Source organism: Eumetopias jubatus, unplaced genomic scaffold (assembly GCF_037043125.1).
Source record: "Eumetopias jubatus isolate StellerSeaLion01/CBP00866 unplaced genomic scaffold, mEumJub1_p1.0 scaffold_16, whole genome shotgun sequence".
Classification (NCBI taxonomy): Eukaryota; Metazoa; Chordata; class Mammalia; order Carnivora; family Otariidae; genus Eumetopias; species Eumetopias jubatus.
In genome coordinates this window covers 86,005,898-86,026,319 of record NW_028274822.1, presented here as the reverse complement: position 1 = coordinate 86,026,319, position 20,422 = coordinate 86,005,898, and the positions used below count along the sequence as shown (strand labels likewise).

The 20,422-nt window shown below is 49.7% G+C and overlaps 1 protein-coding gene across 6 annotated transcripts in view; it reads left to right on the top strand.

Moving 5' to 3' along the window:
* The first annotated feature begins 4,957 nt into the window (after nucleotides 1-4,957).
* CAMKK2 (calcium/calmodulin dependent protein kinase kinase 2) overlaps nucleotides 4,958-20,422 on the top strand; it is a 47,342-nt gene continuing 31,877 nt past the window's right edge. For 5 of the 6 annotated variants that reach the window (XM_088019577.1, XM_088019578.1, XM_028116408.2 and 2 more), the window contains exon 1: nucleotides 4,960-5,064. The gene's annotated coding sequence lies outside the window, so the exon portion shown is untranslated. Of the gene's footprint in view, nucleotides 5,065-19,033; nucleotides 19,128-20,422 lie in introns of all 6 variants that reach the window. The other variant, XM_088019576.1, reaches the window with a different exon arrangement.

The following is a 20,422-nucleotide window of genomic DNA, read 5'->3' as shown; positions in this document are numbered from 1 at the left end:
ATGCTTTGTTTACTTATTTTCTTGGCAGTCTGGGTTGTCAAGAGAACAAGATCGGTTTGCCTAGAATAGGTTCTTCTAGTGTTCTTAGAGGAGAAAACCCAAAAAGCAAAGCCAATTCTTATTTTCATATCTCTAAGAAGAAAATGGTTTTCTTCAGTGGAAGGATTCCTATCATAAGGAAGGCCAGATGTCAACGAACGGCAATTACGATGTCCTCTGCTTTGTTCTAATTCACTTTAATAAGAAAGGCACATAATCAATGGAGTTTTTAGCACCGTACTTAAGTATATCAATAGCGCCTCAGCTCTTATGTGCCACGTACTGAGTTATTAACTTTACATACATTATTGTATTTAAAACTCACTGAGCCTGTGAGCTAGGTTGGTTGTCTTCATTTGACAGCTGATGAAACCAGAGTCCCTGTCCAAGGCCAAGGCCACAGACCCGGTAACTAGCGAAGCTGGGATTTGCACTAGGTCTATTCTTGACTCCAGAGTCACTGCTTTCAACCACAACACTGAAGGTAAACGGATGTTTCAGACGTGGTACTTGTCTATCCTCCAGGAATTTATAGCTCTACTGGCAATTTGGAACCCATTAGTGAAAAGGAAAGAATAGAGACAGGCTGATGGCTGAGCATCAAATACGTGGTCCAGTCCTTGCTATAGGAGGTCAGAGAGAGGAGAGGCCAAGGAGGGCCTGGTCATAACATTTCAGGAAATTCTTCCAGAAAGAAGTGGATCTTGGGCTAGAGTTTGGATCTGGATGGGTACTTTCTTGCCTTTCTCACATAATGGGCTTCTACCTTCACACAGCTGTATGTGTGTATACCTGTTTCTGTCTGCTAGCAATAGCACTCTAATAAAACAGACAATTTAGTAACATATAGAATGGTATATTTTAACAAGTAACAGGAAGAGACATCAACCAATATCTATTTTGGTTTCTTTAGTAAAGCAGGGGTTGCCAAACTATTGCTCACATGGGTTGAATCTGGCATGCCACCTGTTTTTATATGTCCTGCTAAGAATGTTTTATGCATTTTTAAATAGTTGAAGAGAAATCAAAACAATAATATTTTGTGACATGTGAAAATTATATGAAATTTAACTTTCAGTGTCTGCAAATGAGAGTTTTATTGGCCCACAGCCACACCCATTCATTTGTCTGTGGCTGCTAGAATGGCAGAGCTGAGAAGTTGCAACCACATGGCTTGGAAGTCTAAAATATTTACTCTCCTGCCCTTTATGGGAAAAGTTTGCTGACCCCTGACATAGAGTCAAAATGTTCAAAATGTACAAAATGTTCCCCCATCAGCCCCAATATATATTTTTGGGGAAAAAATAGCAAAATATAGAAAAAGACAGAACTATGCATCCACCATTCAGAACTGACTTAACATTTCACCATTTGCTTAGAATTCATTTTTTAAAATTTTTAATTGTTATGTTAATCACCATACGTTACATCATTAGTTTTTGATGTAGTGTTCCATGATTCATTGTTTGTGCATAACACCCAGTGCTCCATGCAGAATGTGCCCTCTTTAATACCCATCACCAGGCTAACCCAACCCCCACCCCCCTCCCCTCTAGAACCCTGTTTGTTTTTCAGAGTCCATCATCTCTCATGGTTCATCTCCCCCTTCGATTTCCCCCCCTTCATTCTTCCCCTCCTGCTATCTTCTTCTTCTTTTTTTTTCTTAACATATATTGCATTATTTGTTTCAGAAGTACAGATCTGTGATTCAACAGTCTTGCACAATTCACAGTGCTCACCATAGCACATACCCTCCTCAATGTCTATCACCCAGCCACCCCATCCCTCCCACCCCCCCACCACTCCAGCAACCCTCAGTTTGTTTCCTGAGATTAAGAATTCCTCGTATCAGTGAGGTCATATATGATACATGTCTTTCTCTGATTGACTTATTTCACTCAGCATAACACCCTCCAGTTCCATCCACGTCGTTGCAAATGGCAAGATCTCATTCCTTTTTATGGCTGCATAATATTCCATTGTGTATATATACCACCTCTTCTTTATCCGTTCATCTCTCGATGGACATCTTGGCTCTTTCCACAGTTTGGCTATTGTGGACCTTGCTGCTATGAACGTTGGGGTGCACGTTCCCCTTCGGATCCCTACATTTGTATCTTTGTGGTAAATACCCAGTAGTGCAATTGCTGGACCGTATGGTAGCTCTATTTTGAATTGTTTGAGGAACCTCCATACTGTTTTCCAGAGTGGCTGCACCAGCTTGCATTTCCACCAACAGTGTAGGAGGGTTCCCCTTTCTCCGCATCCCCGCCAACATCTGTCGTTTCCTGACTTATTAATTTTAGCCATTCTGACGGGTGTGAGGTGGTATCTCATTGAGGTTTTGATTTGGATTTCCCTGATGCCAAGCGATGTTGAGCACTTTTTCATGTGTCTGTTGGCCATTTGGATGTCTTCTTTGGAAAAATGTCTGTTCATGTCTTCTGCCCATTTCTGGATTGGATTATTTGTTCTTTGGGTGTTGAGTTTGATAAGTTCTTTATAGATTTTGGATACTAGCCCTTTATCTGATATGTCATTTGCAAATATTTTCTCCCATTCTGTCGGTTGTCTTTTCGTTTTGTGGACTGTTTCTTTTGCTGTGCAAAAGCTTTTTATCTTGATGAAATCCCAATAGTTCATTTTTGCCTTTGCTTCCCTTGCCTTTGGCAATGTTTCTAGGAAGAAGTTGCTGCGGCTGAGGTCGAAGAGGTTGCTGCCTGTGTTCTCCTTTAGGATTTTGATGGACTCTTGTCTCACGTTTAGGTCTTTCAACCATTTGGAGTTTATTTTTGTGTGTGGTGTAAGGAAATGGTCCAGTTTCATTCTTCTGCATGTGGCTGTCCAATTTTCCCAACACTATTTGTTGAAGAGACTTTTTTCCATTGGACATTCTTTCCTGCTTTGTCAAAGATTAGTTGACCATAGAGTTGAGGGTCCATTTCTGGGCTCTCTATTCTGTTCCATTGATTGATGTGTCTGTTTTTGGGCCAGTACCATACTGTCTTGATGATGACAGCTTTGTAATAGAGCTGGAAGTCCGGAATTGTTATGCTGCCAGCTTTGCTTTTCTTTTTCAATATTCCTGTGGCTATTCGGGGGTGGAATTCATTTTTAAGTAAAAGGCATAAAACTGTCCAACATTCCTTATGCTCCCTGTCCTTATTTTCTGCCCCTACTTCCATCTTTGTGGCAGATTGTCAGGAATTTACACTCAATCCCCTCTGACCTTTTTAAAAAACACTATGTAAGCACGTGTCCATGAACAAGATAGACTATGTGGGGGTTTTAAAATACAAATTGTAGGGGCGCCTGGGTGGCTCAGATGGTTAAGTGTCTGCCTTTGGCTCAGGTCATGATCCCAGGGTCCTGGGATCGAGCCCGCACGCATCGGGCTCCCTGCTTGGCGGGGAGCCTGCTTCTCCCTCTCCCTCTACTGTTCCCCCTGCTTGTGCTCTCTCGCTCTCTCTGTCAAATAAATAAAATCTTTACATAAAATAAAATAAAATAAAATACAAATTATACATCATATTGTATTCTGCAACTTGCTCTTTTACTCAGCATTCTGGTTTGGAGATCTTCCCGTGTATGTGTACAAATAGAGCTAATGTACTCCTTCGAACTATTGCATAGTATTCCATCAAATGGCCATTATACGTTTCGTTTATCCATTCCGCCCATGAACATTGAGGAAGGTTGTTTCCGGGCTTTCACTATTACAAAAAAAAAAAAAAAGCATGAGTGGTGAGTCACATCAGAAATGGTGGTCATCTGGTTGGAAGCTCTGAGTTGTCTGTGAGCACCCCTGCAGCACGGAAATACTAAACTGAGGGGGACTGGAAATCCACCCAGTACGAGAGGACTTTGAACCTTTAATTACTTGGGCCCCTGACTCCCCTCTGGACTCTTGATTCCCTTTTGTTTCCTTGGCAGGGTCAGCGAGACATCCCCTGGGTATCTTTTGGTTCAGGACTGCGTTTCGAAACCACCTAAGGTCGGCGGTTCAGGCAGCCTTTGAGGTCTCCTCTCTCCCTGCCCCCCCCCCCCCGCCCCCGGGCAGTGCCGTTACCCAGCTGGGGGACTAAACACACTCTTAAGGCTCCAGCAAAAGAGGGCGCCCCAAAGGGGTAGAATGTGAAGAAGATGATGTATTTCACAAAAAGCATCTAAGTAGTCTTGGGGAAAAGCCAGAACTTCATTGGGTTTCGTGTAGTTTGGTATATCCGGGTGGAGTCGGGGGTGGGAAGGGAACACCGTTGCCCAGCCTTTAGGTCGGGCCCTGAGCAGTGGTCAGTGGGGAGGCGGGTGAGGAAAGGGGTTTCCCCCAATGGGTGGTGACCCGAAATCCAGGCCGCATCCACCGCCCGCCCCTGGTGCAGAGGGAGCAGCCCCGGGACGGAAGTCGGGCCGCTAGGCGGGACCCCGGCTGTCCCGCGGGCTTGGGGAACTTTCCGCGACTCAGCCGCCGCCCTGCAGTCCTCGCGTTTGGCCAAACAAAGCGAGCGCTGCCGGCGCGTCCGGCCTGCCCGAGGGTGCCGCAGCCGCCGCGGGGAGAACCGGGGCAGGTGCGCGCCGCGGGCGGGGGCAAAGTTGCCGCGCAGCAACCCGCGCTCCGGCGCCCGCCAGGTCTCTCCCCTCGGAGCGGGTCGGCGGCCTCCTCCGACCGCCCCCGGCCCCGCCTCACTTCCCCTCGCCTACGCCTCCTCCCCTTTCTTCTTTCCCCTGCCTCGCCGCTACTTTCGCCTCCGCCGGCTCCCGCCTCCCCTCCCTCCCCGGCGCGGGGCCGAGCCGGCGGGGGCGCGCCGAGGGCGGCTCCGCGCCCGGGTTTCCAGCGGCCGCGGCCAATCGCCGCGCAGCCCGCGGCGGCGTCGCGCCCCAGCCGAAACCGGGCGGCTCCTCCCGCCCCCGCCGCCCCCCCAACCCCGCGCGCCCGCTGGGGCCGCGGAGAGGAGCGCGCGGCCGCGCTGAGCTGAGCGGAGCCGAGCCGGGGGCGCAGAGCGCGGGAGGCGGTGGCGCGGAGCCCAGGTGAGCTGACGGGAGCGGGGCCGCGGGCCGCGGACGCAGCGCCGCAGCCCCGGGCGCCGTCGTCCTCTCGGGGCGCGGGACCGCTGCTGGGATTGCAGACAAAGCCCTGAGGCCGGCCCCAGTTCCCTCCATCGAGGGGACCCCACGTGCGCCGCCCCACGCCCCGCCACGTGGGGGGACCCGGCCCCCCGGCGCCCCTTCCCCCGCGTCCTCGGAGCGCCTGGGGCCTTGGGGTGGCCTCCTTGGCTGGGCCGCGCCCGGCCGGGGGTGGGAGGGGCGGTCCCGGAGTTTGGAACCGATGTCACCCGAGGCCGGGGCAGTCAAGGATCTTGGAGGCGGCCTAGGCCCACCTTCTCGCGTTTGACAGGTGGGGAAAGCTAGGGAAGAGTGCAGGGAAGGAGAGGGACACCGGACTCTGAGCACCCCACCCCCGCACCTCGCTTGTCTTGGGGGCAAACCCAGGACCTGGTGGGTTGGACCAACACCAGGGGGCAGGACCCTGGATCAGCAGTTGCGGGGCCTGGGGACCTTTGCCTCCCTTAGTTGGCCCTCTGCCTCCGCCCTCCGGAACCTCGCTGGCTGGTCTTTTTGACCTAATTTACATCCGATCCTCAGCACTCAGTGAGTGCAGAGAGGTGCCTTCACCGGCACCCTCTGCTTGACTCTTGGGGACGCGAGGAGTCCGGGCCCAGCCCCGCTAAGCATTGGATCTCGGTGCCTGGAATGCCACCCTATCCAGCCTCGAGCTCTTCCTGGCTCCCCCTACCCCCGCACTGCCCAGTTTGGGAAGCGGGTGTATTCACAGCTCTGCCAGCCTCCCTGCTGCTCTCACTTGGCTGTGGGGAGGTTGCACCTTAGCCTCTCCTGTCTCCCTCAGAAGGTTGGGGCGGAGGGAAGCCGTTTGGGGAGGGGGCGGGGGACTTGGTGCCGTCTCATTAAGAGAGGGGCTCGCTGGCCTGGGGTGGGACATGTAGTGTCCACTTCCTTGAAGGTAACTTTAACCTTCCTCAATCTGGAAGTCCCTACAGTCCCAGAGATAGAAACTTCATGTACCCTAGAGTGGTACTGTCATTTACCACACCCCCTTGCCTAGCTCTGCCCCCAGGGGAGAGAGAACAGGCTAGCTCTCTGTCCCCATAGGCTCCCATGTTCTCAGGGGGAGGTAGGGGCAGCAACAAGGGGAGGGCTTTGGGGGAGCGATCCCCTGCCTTCCAAACCACCCCACAGAAACATGCAATTTAAGAATAAACAGTGTTCATGCTATGCAAATGCAGCTTTGTGGTGAGCCCTGGCACCTCCTTCCAGATTGCTCATCATCAGCCCTTCCTATATAGAAAGCAGCTATTGTAGTGAGAGCACAGTGTATTTTTGTAATAAAAAGTAATAGCCATCATTTGATGAGCCTCCAAACACTGTGCTATGTGTTGCGTTTATTATCTCATTTAAGGTCTACCAAAATCCTAGAGGCAGAGATTTTTATTCCCATTGTAGAGATGAGGAGGTCAAGGGTGGAAACAATCCTGCAGTGTTGCTAGGAGTTAGCCTCATTCTATAGAGGGATCAGAGAGGTTAAGCAACTTGTCCAGGGTCACACAGGCATGTCAGGCCCTTGAGCCTATGCACTTTACCACCTCTCCTAGAGCAGGGTCCCTTGCAAGGCTGCCCTCAGCTTTTTGAGGGGTCCAGAATTGTTTACTAAGCCAGCTTAGGGGGACACAGATCTAAGCAGGCATGCTGCTGATGCTTATTGACTTGTCTTTGTTCCCAGGTTGTTAGTGGGCTAGTAGCCAAATTATTCACCAATAACTCTGCAGTAGCTCTCATCAAGGGCAGTCCCACCTTCCTGGCAAGCATTTGGAGAAGTGCCTGGTGACTTGGTTGTCAAAGTGATACTGAGCACTTCTGGCTTTGGTGGGTTGGAGCCAAGGATGCCAAATGTCCGGCAAGCAGGCCAGATCCATGCCAGGCACAAAGAATTGTCCTGGCACCTGTTGAAAAACACCAGGAGGAATCAGTGTGCTAGGAATGAAGGAAGCAGAGGGCTGTGGAGTTTCTGGAGAAATCTCTTCTGGCCGGTATGAATCCAGGAGGCTCCCAGAAAGAGGTGTCGTTTGTGCTCAGCCTTGAGTAATGGGCTAAAAATAAATAAATAAAGAAAATAAATAAAAGGAGATTGCATGGGAGTAGAAGGGTAAGGGTTTGACCTAGCAGAAAGAACTTTCTGCAGTAACTCAGAGTTCCCTCCTTGAGAGCCTCAACCTGGATCCAAGATGGGCTGCTGGGTGGGGAGACACCTCTGTCAAGAGGAACTGGGTGGGGCAGGCCAAGCCTATTTTCAAGGCATTTTGACTCAGATTTTAATGTGGGTTGCAGAGTCATCCTCATGCCATCATGAACTCATTTAATGGAAGGGCTCAGAGAGGCAAAGTCCTATAACTTGTTTAGGGTCACTCGCAACCTTCCTCTCTGCATGCCACCTTCTGGTAGCTGTGGGAAGCCTAGAGTTCTCATTTCCTTTTCCAGTCCTGGAGATTTGGGGCAAATGCTATTTCAGATTGTCCTTTGGGTCAGAGGGCCTTGTGTTGCTATTTTTCCCCGGATGTTGTGCTCTCCCAGTTAGCTCCTCCCCTTTGGGTTACAGGCCCTGGGGCGTGGGGTTCAGGCATGACTGGCTCCAGGGTGCTGCCTTGGCCTTCTCCCTCATCTCTGCGCCTCCTTTCTTGGGAGTGAAGGAAATTGCATTCCTCTCTTGGAATGGCCTTTTCTTCTTTCAGAATGTTTTTGTTCCCCTGTTGACCTGTTAATATGTGACCTTTCGTATCTGGCTTCTCTTTCCTTGGAGCATAAATGTTTCCCGAGGTTCATCCATGCTGTAGAACATCTCCGTGTTTCTCTTCTGTGGCTGAGTAGTATTCCCTTGTATGGATAGACCCCATTTTGTTTATCCATTCATCAGCTGGTGGACACTGGGTTGTTTACACCATGCACTTTGTGCATTCCTCTGCCTCTTCAGCGCCCAATTAATAAACCTCTGGGCATGAGACATTATTTTGTCACTCTGTTTGCAAAGAGACGGTGGAAGGAAGGGCCTCTGAAATCAGTTGGGGAACAGTTCCCATGAACAGGGTTTTCAGGATTCCCTCCATCTTGCCCCCTCCAGCTCCGCCACAAGAATCCTTCCTTCCAAAGCCCAGTGCCTCCAGGGTCAATGCACGGGGCGGGGGGCGGGGGGGGGGGCGGACGGACACGGACGCGTGTGATTTTTCAGGGAGAGTGTGGATTTCCTTCGGTTCCATTTCTTCCGTCACGGTGATTTGTTAGATGTAGGGCCTCATGTCATCTCTTGGCATGTATTTTGTGAGACTTTTTTCAGGTAAGTAAATCCACAAAGTAGAGAAAGCCTCACCAGACAGATGGAGCCCTAACCCGGTGGCCAGGCGTGGAGTCAGTGCAGTCTCCCAAAGGCTTAGCCAGAAATGCCTACCACAGAGGAAATCAGAAGTCTAGCAAACACTGACCTGGGAGGAAGCTCAGAAAAGAGCACCCCTTAGCCTCTTCCGTTTGACAGCTGAGTAGGTGGAACGGAGAGAGGAGGGGAGAACAGGGTCTTTGGGAGCATTGACTGTGAACCAGCTTTCATATAGAAGATGGACTCCAAAGCCACCCTCTGACTAGGCCGCAGTGGCTCCATTTTATAGATGAGAAAATCAATGCCCTGGCCCCTGGGATCTGTCTAGTTTCCTGGCCTACCTTCTAATCCTGAGTGCTCTAATCTCCCTTGGCCTCCATATGGTGGCAGATGATACCCATTTTCTCCAGGAGGGTATGGTTTTGCTCTCTGAAAAATAAGATTTTAAGTGATTATTTTTTTCTTTCTTCCCTGATTGGATCCCTTCCTCAACACAACCAAAAGTTGGGTATATTTCAAGGGAGGTGGTTGCTCAGGTTGCTCAGACCTCTGGCTCTGGCATTCCCTGCAGGGGGCGTTAATGACCAAAATGGGGAAGGAGTGATTTCAGCTGCCCGTGTTTTCGGTTTCTGTCATGTTGGTAGTGGTGCTGCCGAACGTTTTCTTCAATTACGAAACATTTTAAGCATAGAGAAAAGCCAAGTTTTGTTTTGTTTTTTTGACTGGCTCATGTGTTTTGGAAGACCGGATGGAAACAGGGCAGAGCAAGGCGCTTCACTTAGCGCTGGCTCTGGAACCCTGATGATATGTCACTGAACTGAACCCACACTTTTTGGGGGGCTGGTAACAAACCCTGTCCTGGGAGCTGAGGGACGCTGGGATGTGGTCCCTGTCCCCGGAGAGCTCCCAGGTGGGTGGTCTCTTAACTCTTTGGGGAGTGCTCTGGAAGAGATAAACAATTCTAGCATTTTCCCCTTTGAAAAGGAGAGAAAGAAAATTCCAAGAGTCTCTTGTACCCCCACCCCCACCCCATCCCGAAAGCTGCTGAGCAACTATTTTTATGTTGTCTCTTTTTATCCTGTTGGCTCTGTAAATAGTTGAGAGATGGCAGTTGCAGAGATAAAAAATGCTTAACCCAACCTGGAGTGGAGAGAGGATGGTCCCGCAAGGAGATGCCCCCTCACCCCTCTCCTGCCAAGGTCTGGCCCCTCTGCCTGCAGGGGCCTGAGGTAGGAGGTGAGTGGATGGGGGAAGGGGCATCGTGGGTGGTGTCTGAGATAAGCCTCTGCTGGAGAAGTTTAAATGGGGAACTAGTGGTTTGGGTGGGGGCAGGGTGTGGAAGAAAGAACACCTCCCTTATGGGTTTTTACAAGTGTGTTAGGATTTTGCCTTTGAGGCTTCTGATGGAAAGAGATTTTATTTAGGTTCATCTCAGACAATTCTCCCAGCTTCTGTGTCCAGGTGTGGGGGACAGGGTTGGTCCCCCTGTCTGGGGTTGCTTTGGGCTGGAGGTTCCGGAGGGAGGGAACTGGATTTAGCATCACCTCCAAACCGCAGGGAAGAGGGAAGGAGAAGGGCCGTGGGTGGGCAAGGCAGGGGTGCCTGTGGATTCCAGGCTGGCCCCCTCTATCTCCGACTTGCCAGGCTGCAGAATGTTGGAGTCCCAGTTATTTCTTTCATTTGTTTCAAATTGTTACTTCTTTTCATTACAAACTGAAATTCCAGTTGTTTCCCTGCCTTTTCCTTTGGTTCAGTGAAAGATTCAGGGGGAAGAGGGGGAAAGAAGTAATATGGTTCCCACCTCCTTTCCAGATACCCCCCCACCTGCTCCACAGCCACCCCACCCACTGACACTTCCTCCTCTTCAAGATGCAGGGCCACTGGGGCGCACCTGGCTTAAGATGCTTGGCTGTGTGAACGGGGCCCCCCTCTCCATACTTCCTTATTGACCAAACAATAGCCTCGGAAGAAGACACTTGGGCTTCTTGCTCAATAACTGTTGTGGCCCCCAGGGGACATGGGGCTGCAGGGGTCAGGACCCCTGGTTCTCACCCTGGCCTAGCCCTGGACCTGCTAGGCTCCCTTGCGGAGGTCACCTCACCTCCCTGGGTCTCAGCGACTCCATCTGCAGCCCTGCGCCAAAGAGGAAAGAGCCTCGGGAGCGTGCACAAATTCTTTTTGACACTTGTAAGCAAGGACGTGAAATTCTGTGCACGCTTTGATTTAAATCTTGTGAAAAGTGATGCATGTGGACAAGAGTTAGAGGGGAAGATGAAGAGAGTAAAGTTAGCATGGTAGGATTAGAGATAAAAAATTTTGTTTTAATATAAATTCAAGCCAGTTGAGGGACTTGAACTTGCTAGCCGTGGAAGTGCTTTCTTGGCAACAGCCTCCGTTCAGGGAGCCTTTGCTGTGTGCAGAAGGGACCTTCACTTGATCACCATGTCCCACCTCTCCAGGAGCCTTTGGTTTACACCCATGCTTTCCCAAAGCGCTGTGTGATTGTGGGCAAGTCGCTCGGACTCTCTGCCTCAGTGTCCTCACCAGTGAAATAAGCATGATAAGCGTACCTGACTCATAAAGTTGTTCTGACAGTTAAATGAGATGATACATGTAGAGTGCTCAGAATAGTGCCTGGCACTTGGCAAGAACTCCAGAGAGCTGGCTGCCATCTAACACCATCATGGCCCCAGCTACAGTGATGCATTTCTTGTATCGAAGATGCTGGTCACTTTCTTTCCTTCACTCTGTCCTGTTCATTAGCCCTTCCTTTCCCTATCCTTGATTTTTTTTCCTTTAAGATTAAAGAGAAAAAAAAAAAAAGATTAAAGAGAAAAAAAAAGACTTTGGAAGTTCTGGTTTCTGCCTCACTGTCAAGGTGAAGGCTGTCTGGGTCACCAGGGGACCTGCAGCTGCCTGGCAGTTTAGCCTGGTTGAGAGCCTTACAGTGTAGGAAACTGTTGATCTGGCAGGAAGCTTAGTGGAGAAGCTTTTCTGTTAATCAGCTCTGTGTCTTCTGTCAGTCACGACTCTTGGTTATAAGTGACAGAAAACCAGTCACAAACTAACTTAAGCAAAAATGGGCTCATGTAGTTAAAAGCTTCTGGTGTATGTGGGGCTTCAGGCATGGCTGGATCCAGGTACTCAAACAGTGTCTCTGGCCTCAGTTCTTCTCTTTCTGTTGCCTCTCTTCTCTCTCTGTCGACTTCATTCTAAGGGAGGGTTGTTCCCCAGCCCCTGATAACTCTAGAAATACATCCTTTTTGCTCCAAGTTCCACAGAAAGAGACATTCTCAATACTTCTGCCAAATCCTAGAATGAGACTTGGTGGTCTGACTTGAGTCACACATCTACTCTTGAATCAAATCTCTTGACCAGAGCAATTCATGCCTCATTGACTAGGCTTAAGTCATATGGGAATCTCTGAAGTTGATGGTACAGACAGCCCCATGGAGTCACTTTTCACAAGAAAGAATGGTTTCCCAGATGTAAAGCAAGCTGCTGTTACTAGACTAAAGGAACATGGACTCTAAGCCAGCTAAAGAAAACTTCTTAGCAGCCTTGGGATGGGTGATATAAACAACGGCCTCAAGCCAACATTTACTGAGTGCTACAGCATTCTGGAAAGTTCTAGATCCTGGAGTTGATGAGTAAAAAAGAAAGGCAAGACCGCGGCTCTCACAAGTTAAGTCAGGGTGATGTCTCCACTCCCAAATCCTATGCATTTCTTTTCTGACCACCCGAGGACCCCCTGTCTTCATACTCCCCCTCTCAAGCAGGTTGAGGTCTTAGGAAGTCAGAAGAATGGGCTGTGTCCTCCCCTTTGTTAGAGATTTTGCCGAGCCTGGACTTTATTTAGGATGTAATATGTGGACCTTGCAAGGCTGTACTTGTAATTTTTAGCCCCTTCTCGAAAAACTCAGACCAATTTTAGCTTTTCCTGTGGAACCACTGCTTAACTTGGGGCAAATCAGTAAATCTTCCTGAACGTTCATTTTCTCATTGGTGAATTGAAATGGTTGGAGCAGGTGACCCTCGATGTGTGCCCTATTTAGCCCTGACATCTGACGCATCTCCAAGCAGGGCCTAGAGGGGTGAGACAGGGCAGGAGCTGTGGAAAAAGGGGGCGGGCATGTGATGTGCACTTGGCCTGTCCTCGGTGTTGGGGAGGAAAGGGGGGGCGGCGAGGACTGTGGCACGCGGGCAACTGTATCTCCTGTCTGAGGCTGCCATGAGCTGTTGCCAGGAGAGAACACAGGCCCAGTGCTATTGGAGTGTCCAGTACCTCCAGAGACTCTGGAAATTTTGCCTTTTATCTGAAATGTCCTGGCTTTGAGATGTTGACCTCTCATTCAAATAGTTTTAGACACAGGGTAGGCCAAGCAAAATATGTTGGTGGCCAGTTGTCACCCGGAGTCACCATTTGCCACCCTTTTGCTCTCGGGACTGTGATGGGGACGGGGTCTGTGCACGCCAAGCTAAAACGGGCATTATCCCTCCTGTTGTCTACCAAGGGGGGGCCTTTGTCTCTGGGGAGACAGTCCGTTTCCATGCCTCCAAACAAAGAGTGCTTAAGGAGAGTCATTTGTAAGGGTTGGTGTCACTGAACTGATAAGACTGTTTGGCTGGGCCAGGGCTGGAATCTGGAGTGTTCCTGCTGACATCAAACCTTAGCCCTGTGTTGGCCAGTCCCGCCGAGCCCCCCAGGTCTCCGCTCCTGTTTGGAAACACCTCTGAATTGTGGCCTCGGAGGCAGCCGGCTGCTCTGGGTGGGCGGGAGCTGTGTTAGTTTGCTAGGGCTAACTGCTGTGACCAGGAACCACAGACTGGGGGCCTTCACCAGCAGAACTGTATTGTCTCACAGTTGTGGAGGCAAGAAGCCCTTGATCCAGCTCCCTCCCGCCTTCTGCTGGCCATCTTTGGCATTCCTTGGCTCAGACAGGGCAGCACCAGATCTCTGCTTCCACGTTCCCATGTGTTCTTCCCTGTGTGGGTTTGTCTCTGGGTCCAGATTTTCCCCTTTTTATAAGGACACCAGTCATATTTGATTAGGACCCACCCTAGTGACCTCACTGTAACTTGATGACCTCTGTAAAGACCATCTCTTCCAAATCAAGTTACATTCTGAGGTCTCAGGGTTATGACTCCAGCATATCTTTTTTGGCCGGGCGGGGGGGGGGGGGCACAATTCAATCTATAACAGGTGCCTAGTGGGCTCCCTGAAACTCTGCCCTGGGTTGCCCTTTGTGTTCTCCATCAACTTCCTACAAAGCTCTTGTGCTCCAGCCCCTCCAGCTTCCTTTCCGCACACCCTCCGTGCACTCACGCTCACACTCACGTGCCTCCAATCTGGGGAGGAGGGGGTGGTGCTTCTTTCTGTTCCCTCCACTCTCCCACATCTTTCCTGCCTCGGGGCCTTCTCAGAAGCTCACTTCTGGAACAAGTTCCTGCCCCCTCAGCACCTACGCACCCTGTAGGTCTCAGCCTAAATATAATTTCCTCAAGTGAGGCCCCCTCCATTCCGATCTAAAGTGGGACCCTCCGTTCTCTCTCTCTCTCTCTTTTTAAATTAATAAATGTATTTTTTGAGAGAGAGAGTGTGAGCAGGGAGAGGGGCATTGGGGGAGAGCGAGAGAACCCTCAAGCAGACTCCCCACTGAGCGTGGAGCCCATTATGGGGCTCCGTCCCAGGACCCTGAGATCACAACTTGAGCCAAAATCAAGACTTGGCTGCTTAACCAGCTGAGCCACCCAGGCATCTCCCCTGTTTTCTCTTTTATCTCGTCCTGGTTTCTCCTCATTTATACTTGTAGAGTTATTTGTGTACCTACTTTGTTTTTTAAAGATTTTATTTATTTTACAGAGAGGGAGGGAAAGAGAGAGAGAGGGATCTCTAGTGAAAGACATTGAGTGCAAGCAGGGGGAGGGGCAGAAGGAGAGGGAGAGAATCTCAGGCACACTCCCCACTGAGCACAGATCCAGTGAGGGGCTTGATCTCACTACCCTGAGATCATGACCTGAGAGGAAACCGAGAGTCAGATGCTGAACTGACGGAGCCCCCCAGGCACCCCATGTACGTACTTTTAACAAATCACATCTATTTTGTTTACCAGCCACATAGTAGGTCCTCAGTAATTATCTAAAGGAACAAATGTGTGAGTGAATTTCCTTTAGGACCTCGCTGGGCCTCAGTTTACCCACGTAAGAGAGGATGTGTCTGGCCAAGCCTGTTCTCCCAGGGAGGACATCGTCCCTGGCGTTGGCAGCATCCTTGCAGCTACCTGAGGCCCCTTTGTTAGCCCACGGTGCCTGGGAGCTCAGGGAACCCCTTGCAGGGTATGTCTCGGGTTGAGGCATGTCCCTAGCACACTTGCTGGCTACTTGCTGGCTGGGCTCGTATGGTGCCTCTGCATTTGGTGAGCAGGCACAGGTTGGAAACAGCCCCTAGGAAATGGGAACGCGCTTCCTAGAGGTTGGTACCCCTTGGCTTCCTGGCAGAGGAAGGAGCGCTTCCCTTCATCCGGGCCCGGAGCCTGGACCATCTGCTTCAGGAAGGGTCTGGTTGTTCTGTTGAGCCACCTCGTGAGAGGTGGGGGAGCTTGGGGCTGCCAGCCCTGGGGGGATGGGGGAGCCTTCAGGGGAAGGGAGAGGACACAGGAGAGGCTCTGGGGAGAGGGCTCTTGGTGTTTTTGTCAAACCCAAGCAGTTTTGCAGAAAGGGGCCCCCCAACCCCTCAATGGCATGCTCAGCTGTCCCTCCCTTGCAGAGGGCCTGTGGGGATCAAATGACCCAGGTGGAATGGTTAGCCATGCTTGGTGCAGGGTAAGTGCTCAGTTGGTTTTTAGCTGTTGCGGTTGTTATGCAAACCATTGTCTTTGTATGATTTTTTTTTTCCTCCTGGGCAGAGTGTTGATAGGTTTCATCAAATTCCTATGGAGCCTGTGACCTTGTAGGGTCTATGGCCCCAGAACCATTGGAACCCTGGCTTGGACTCTGTAGGGGTTAGTGGTGGAAGATCGCCCTCCCCCCAGGCAGAATGGCCATCTTGCCTGTCAAGCCTCGCTGGAGACCAGGGGGCTCCAGGTGGTCTCGAGGCACTGAGGTCTGGGCCTTCTTTCCTGAGACCTGGACACATTTGCCCCTCCAGCACAGAGGCCTTCACTTCCGTCCTGCCTCCTCCAGACCTCAAGGGCCAAGGCCCTGGCCAGACGCCAACTTGTCAAGGAGACTGATTAAAAGCAGCTTTGCTGGGGGCAGATGGCTTGGTGTCCTTGGCCTGGAGTGAAGATCGATAAGCAATTGTTTTTTTCTTGGCAAGAGAAAAATTCTCCATTAACTTTCTCAGGTGCTGCCAGACTAGTTTTCTTTTCAGGAACTTTGCAGACCTGTCAGAGGCGGCTCTGGGAGGGAGGACAGGCCACTGGAGCTGCCTCCCTGCCCTGGGGGCAGCAGCCCCTATGGCCAGAGCGATGGAACCCACACGAGAGCAGGCTGGCTGGCTTGGACATCAGTACCTCATAGGAACATTCTGGAACCCAGCCTGGCAGGGAGTAGGCATTCGATAGGTAATTGTTGAAAGAATAGCTTTTTGATCATATAACCATGTACCAGACATGATACTGCGTGCTTAGCTCATGTAGTCCTCATGACTGTTGGGTGAATGCCCATTTTATAGATAAGAAAACTGAGGCCGAGGGAGGCTAAGTCATTTGTATGTGGACAGTCCAAGCAATGGAACTTCAAGGGTCCTGCTTATCCTTTCCTGGGGGATGTGTAACATAACAAGCTGGGCCGCAGAGAACCTTGAACTTGGGTTGGATTCTTTCAGTGATCGGGACACACAGCCAGGAACACAGTTCATGATTTCTTTCTCAGACACAGTAGGGTGGGAGACAGGAATAGGAGTGGGGCCAGCTGTCTCCTCCTCCTCCGCGTGCCTCAGCCCTCTAGGTTTATTATCCTAACTCCTGCCATGGTTACGTTACCTTCTTTCTTTTAAGAATTCACTTCTGGGGGCGCCTGGCTGGCTCAGTCGGTAGAGCATGTGACTCCTGATCTCAGGGTTGTGCGTTCAAGCCCCACGTTGAGTGTAGAGATTACTTAAAAATAAATTTTTTTTTTAAGATTTTATTTATTTGAGAGAGGGAGAAGGCGCGCGCGCGCACACACACACACACACACACACACACACACGCAGGAGTAGGTGGAGGGGCAGACTCCCCACTGAGCAGGGATCCCGACAGGGGGCTCGATCCCAGGACCCTAGGATCATGACCTGAGCCGAAGGCAGATGCTTAACTGACTGAGCCACCCAGGTGCCCCCAAAATAAAATCTTAAAAAAAGAATTCGGGGCGCCTGGGTGGCTCAGTCAGTTAAGCATCTGCCTTCGGCTCGGGTCATGGTCCCAGGGGCCTGGGATCGAGCCCCGCGTCGGGCTCCCTGCTCCGTGGGAGGCCTGCTTCCCTTCCACCTCTCCTACTCCCCCTGCTGTGTTCCCTCTGTCGCTGTGTCTGTCAAATAAATAAATATTAAAAATAAAAAAAGAGAATTCATTTCTGAAGAGTTACTATTTGCACATGGTACCCAGTGGAAAGTTAGTCCTTCCCACCCTGTCCCCCTACTTCTGCAAACCACTTGTTTTCTCTGGAGGTCACTGTTAACCATTTTCTTTCTTTCTTTTTTTTTAAGATTTTATTCATTTATTTGACAGAGACACAGCGAGAGAGGGAACACAAGCAGCGGGAGTGGGAGAGGGAGAAGCAGGCTTCCCGCGGAGCAGGGAGCCCGATGCGGGGCTCGATCCCAGGACCCCGGGACCATGACCTGAGCCGAAGGCAGCTGCTTAACGACTGAGCCACCCAGGCGCCCCTAACCATTTTCTTGTATATCTTTTTGGAAATATGCTGTTGCATATACAGTTACTTCACATGTATGGCCTTTTTCCAAACTCTATGCCAAAACAGCAACATACTAATGCTTTGGTTTTGTCCTTGTAACAGTGTGTCTTAGAGCTAATTCGTATCAGGCTGTGTAGAGTCACCTCTTTTAAAATAAAGGCGTGGTTTTCTCTTGGGATACATGTACCTAATCTTATTACTCAGTCCCCTGTGGATGGTCATTTTCAAACCACACTGTCAAAATACATCATTTTTTATATGTGTGAGGTTGTCTTCTGTGGGATAAATACTCAGGTGTGGAATTGCTAAGTCAAAGGTATGTACGTTTGGAATTTTGTCAGATATTGGTGAGTTTCCTTTCATGAGGATGGTACCAATTCATGTTCCCCATAGCCTCACCAAAATAGTGCTATGATGATACTTTTTGTCGTTGTCAATCTGATAGTTGAAAAAGTAGTAATTCCTTATAGTTTTATTATTATTATTTTCTTAATTTTGGTAAAATATACATAACACAAAATTTACCGCTTTCACCATTTTTGGGTGTACGGCTCAGTGGCATTAATGACGTTCACAGTGTTGTTCAACAATCACCATTGTCTATTTTCTAGGACTTTTTCGTCACTCCACACTGAACTCTGTACCCCCCCTTTTTTTTAAAGATTTTATTTATTTATTTGACAGAGAGAGAGGGAACACAAGCAGGGAGAGTGGGAGAGGGAGAAGCAGGCCTCCCATGGAGAAGGGAGCCCGACGCGGGGCTCAATCCCAGGACCCTGGGACCATGACCTGAGCTGAAGGCAGACGCTTAACCGACTGAGCGGCCCAGGCGCCCTGAACTCTGTACCCCTTAAACAGTGACTCGCTGTTCCTCTCTCCCCGAGGAGAGAGGTACCCTCTCTCTTCTGTCTGTATGATGTTGTCTATTCTAGGTCCCTCATATAATGCAATCATATGGTATTTGTCCTTTAATATTTGGCTTGTTTCACTTAGCATGTTTTCAGAGTTCATCCATGGGTGTAGCATGTGTTGGAACTTTACTCCTTTTTATGGCTGAATAATATTCCATCATATGGATAGAACACGTTCTTTTTTTTTTTTTTAAAGATTTTATTTATTTGAGAGAGAGAGAATGAGAGAGAGAGAGCACGAGAGGGAAGAGGGTCAGAGGGAGAAGCAGACTCCCTGCTGAGCAGGGAGCCCGATGTGGGACTCGATCCCGGGACTCCAGGATCATGACCTGAGCCGAAGGCAGTCGCTTAACCAACTGAGCCACCCAGGCGCCCAGAACGCGTTCTTTTATCCATTCACAGTTGATGGACACTTGGGTTGTTTCCACCTTTTGACTGTGCATAGTGCTGTCAGGAGCAAGGGTGTATCTGTAGCTGTTTGGATCCCTACTTCATTCTCCTGGGTACATACCTGGGAGAGGAATTGCTGGATCCTGTGGTCATTCTGCAGTTAACTTTTTGAGGACCCACCAGACCATTTCATTGTAGTTTAAATTTGCCCTTCTCTTACTCTAGCTAAGGCTGAGCATCTTGTCCCAGGATGGCTTTCTTTGTCACTCTTCACCATGAACTCCTTGTTCATAAACTGTACCTAGGATGCTGCAGTGATTTTGTTAATGCTTTTCTCATTGATCTTCCCCTCCTCCACAAGAGCACGGACCCCATCCACCTAGGTTACTGTCCAGATTGCCGGACGCAGGAGCAAGCTGTTCCCTAACTACTTCTTACAGGACTATCCCAAGAAGGCAAGTGGCATTTGCCCCTCACCCAACTCCTCCAGGAAGCACGCTGGCTTTCTGCTCCCGTCTGTGCATTCCTCCCTTTCCCCTCACTGCCACGCAGTGTCATAAAGAGATACCCTTTTATTCATTCATAAAACCTCTCTACTCAGCACCACTGTTTGCCTGGGACCTTGGTGATGTGGGTGATCAGTCTGGAGCTGCCACCATTAGGATGTATTCCCTGAATCCTAGTGGCACCTGTGACATTTGTCCCGCAGAATTTGTCAAACACATGAACCAAAGGTTAATGATCTGTCCCAGAGACGGAAGGAATTGACAGTCTAAGGAAGTGCCAACTTTTTTTTTTTTTTTTAGTTCACATAACATGAACTTCGCTGCTTAAAAATGAACACTTCAGCAGCACTTAGTACATTGACAGTTTTGTGCCGTCATCACGTCTGTTTAATTCCAGAACATGTTCATCACCCCAGGAGACCCTGTACCCATTAGCAGCCACTCCCGTTCTCCCCAACACCTCAGTCCTAGGCAACCACTAATCTACTTTTTGTTTCTATGGATTTGCCTGTTCTAGAAATTTCAGTTAAAGAGAATTATACATACATGATCTTTGGGGTCTGGCTTCCTTCACTTAGCATGATGTTTTTGAGGTTCATTCGGACTGTAGCAGGTGTCAGTACTTTGTTCCTTTAATGGCTGAATAATATTCCATTGTGTGGTTAGACCACATTCTGCTTATCTATTCAGCTGTTGATGGACATGTAGGTTGTTTTCCCTTTTGGCTATGGTGAATAGTGCTATTCAGGTGTGTACCTAGAAACGGAATTGCTGGGTCATGTGGTCATTCTCCGTTTAGGCTTTTTGAGGAACCCCTCAAAGAACTATTTGATGTCAACCTTTTTTTTTTTTTTTTAACTCCTGTTGTGGGGCTTGAACTCAAGACCCTGAGATCAAGAGTGGCATGCTCTACCAGCTGAGCCAGCCAGGTGCTCGGATGTCAACCTTTCCACTTCATGTTTGCTGTATGCCTGGCAGGCACCAACTAGAGTGCTGAACTAGGAAAACATGAAATAATAAATAGGTAAAAAAAAAAAAAAAAAGAAAAGAAAGTGGTGGTGGTGGGGGGAACAGGAAATTCTAGGCCCAAATCCCAGTTTAGCAACAAGCGGCTTGAGCTGGAAGTAGCTGCCGCCTCTGTAGGGGGCAGGCTTACTCTATTTTGGGGTTTTCTCATACTTGGTTCCTACAGAGATGGAGTTTGGATTTCGTCTGTGTGTGAGGAGGGGCTTTTCAAGTAAGGA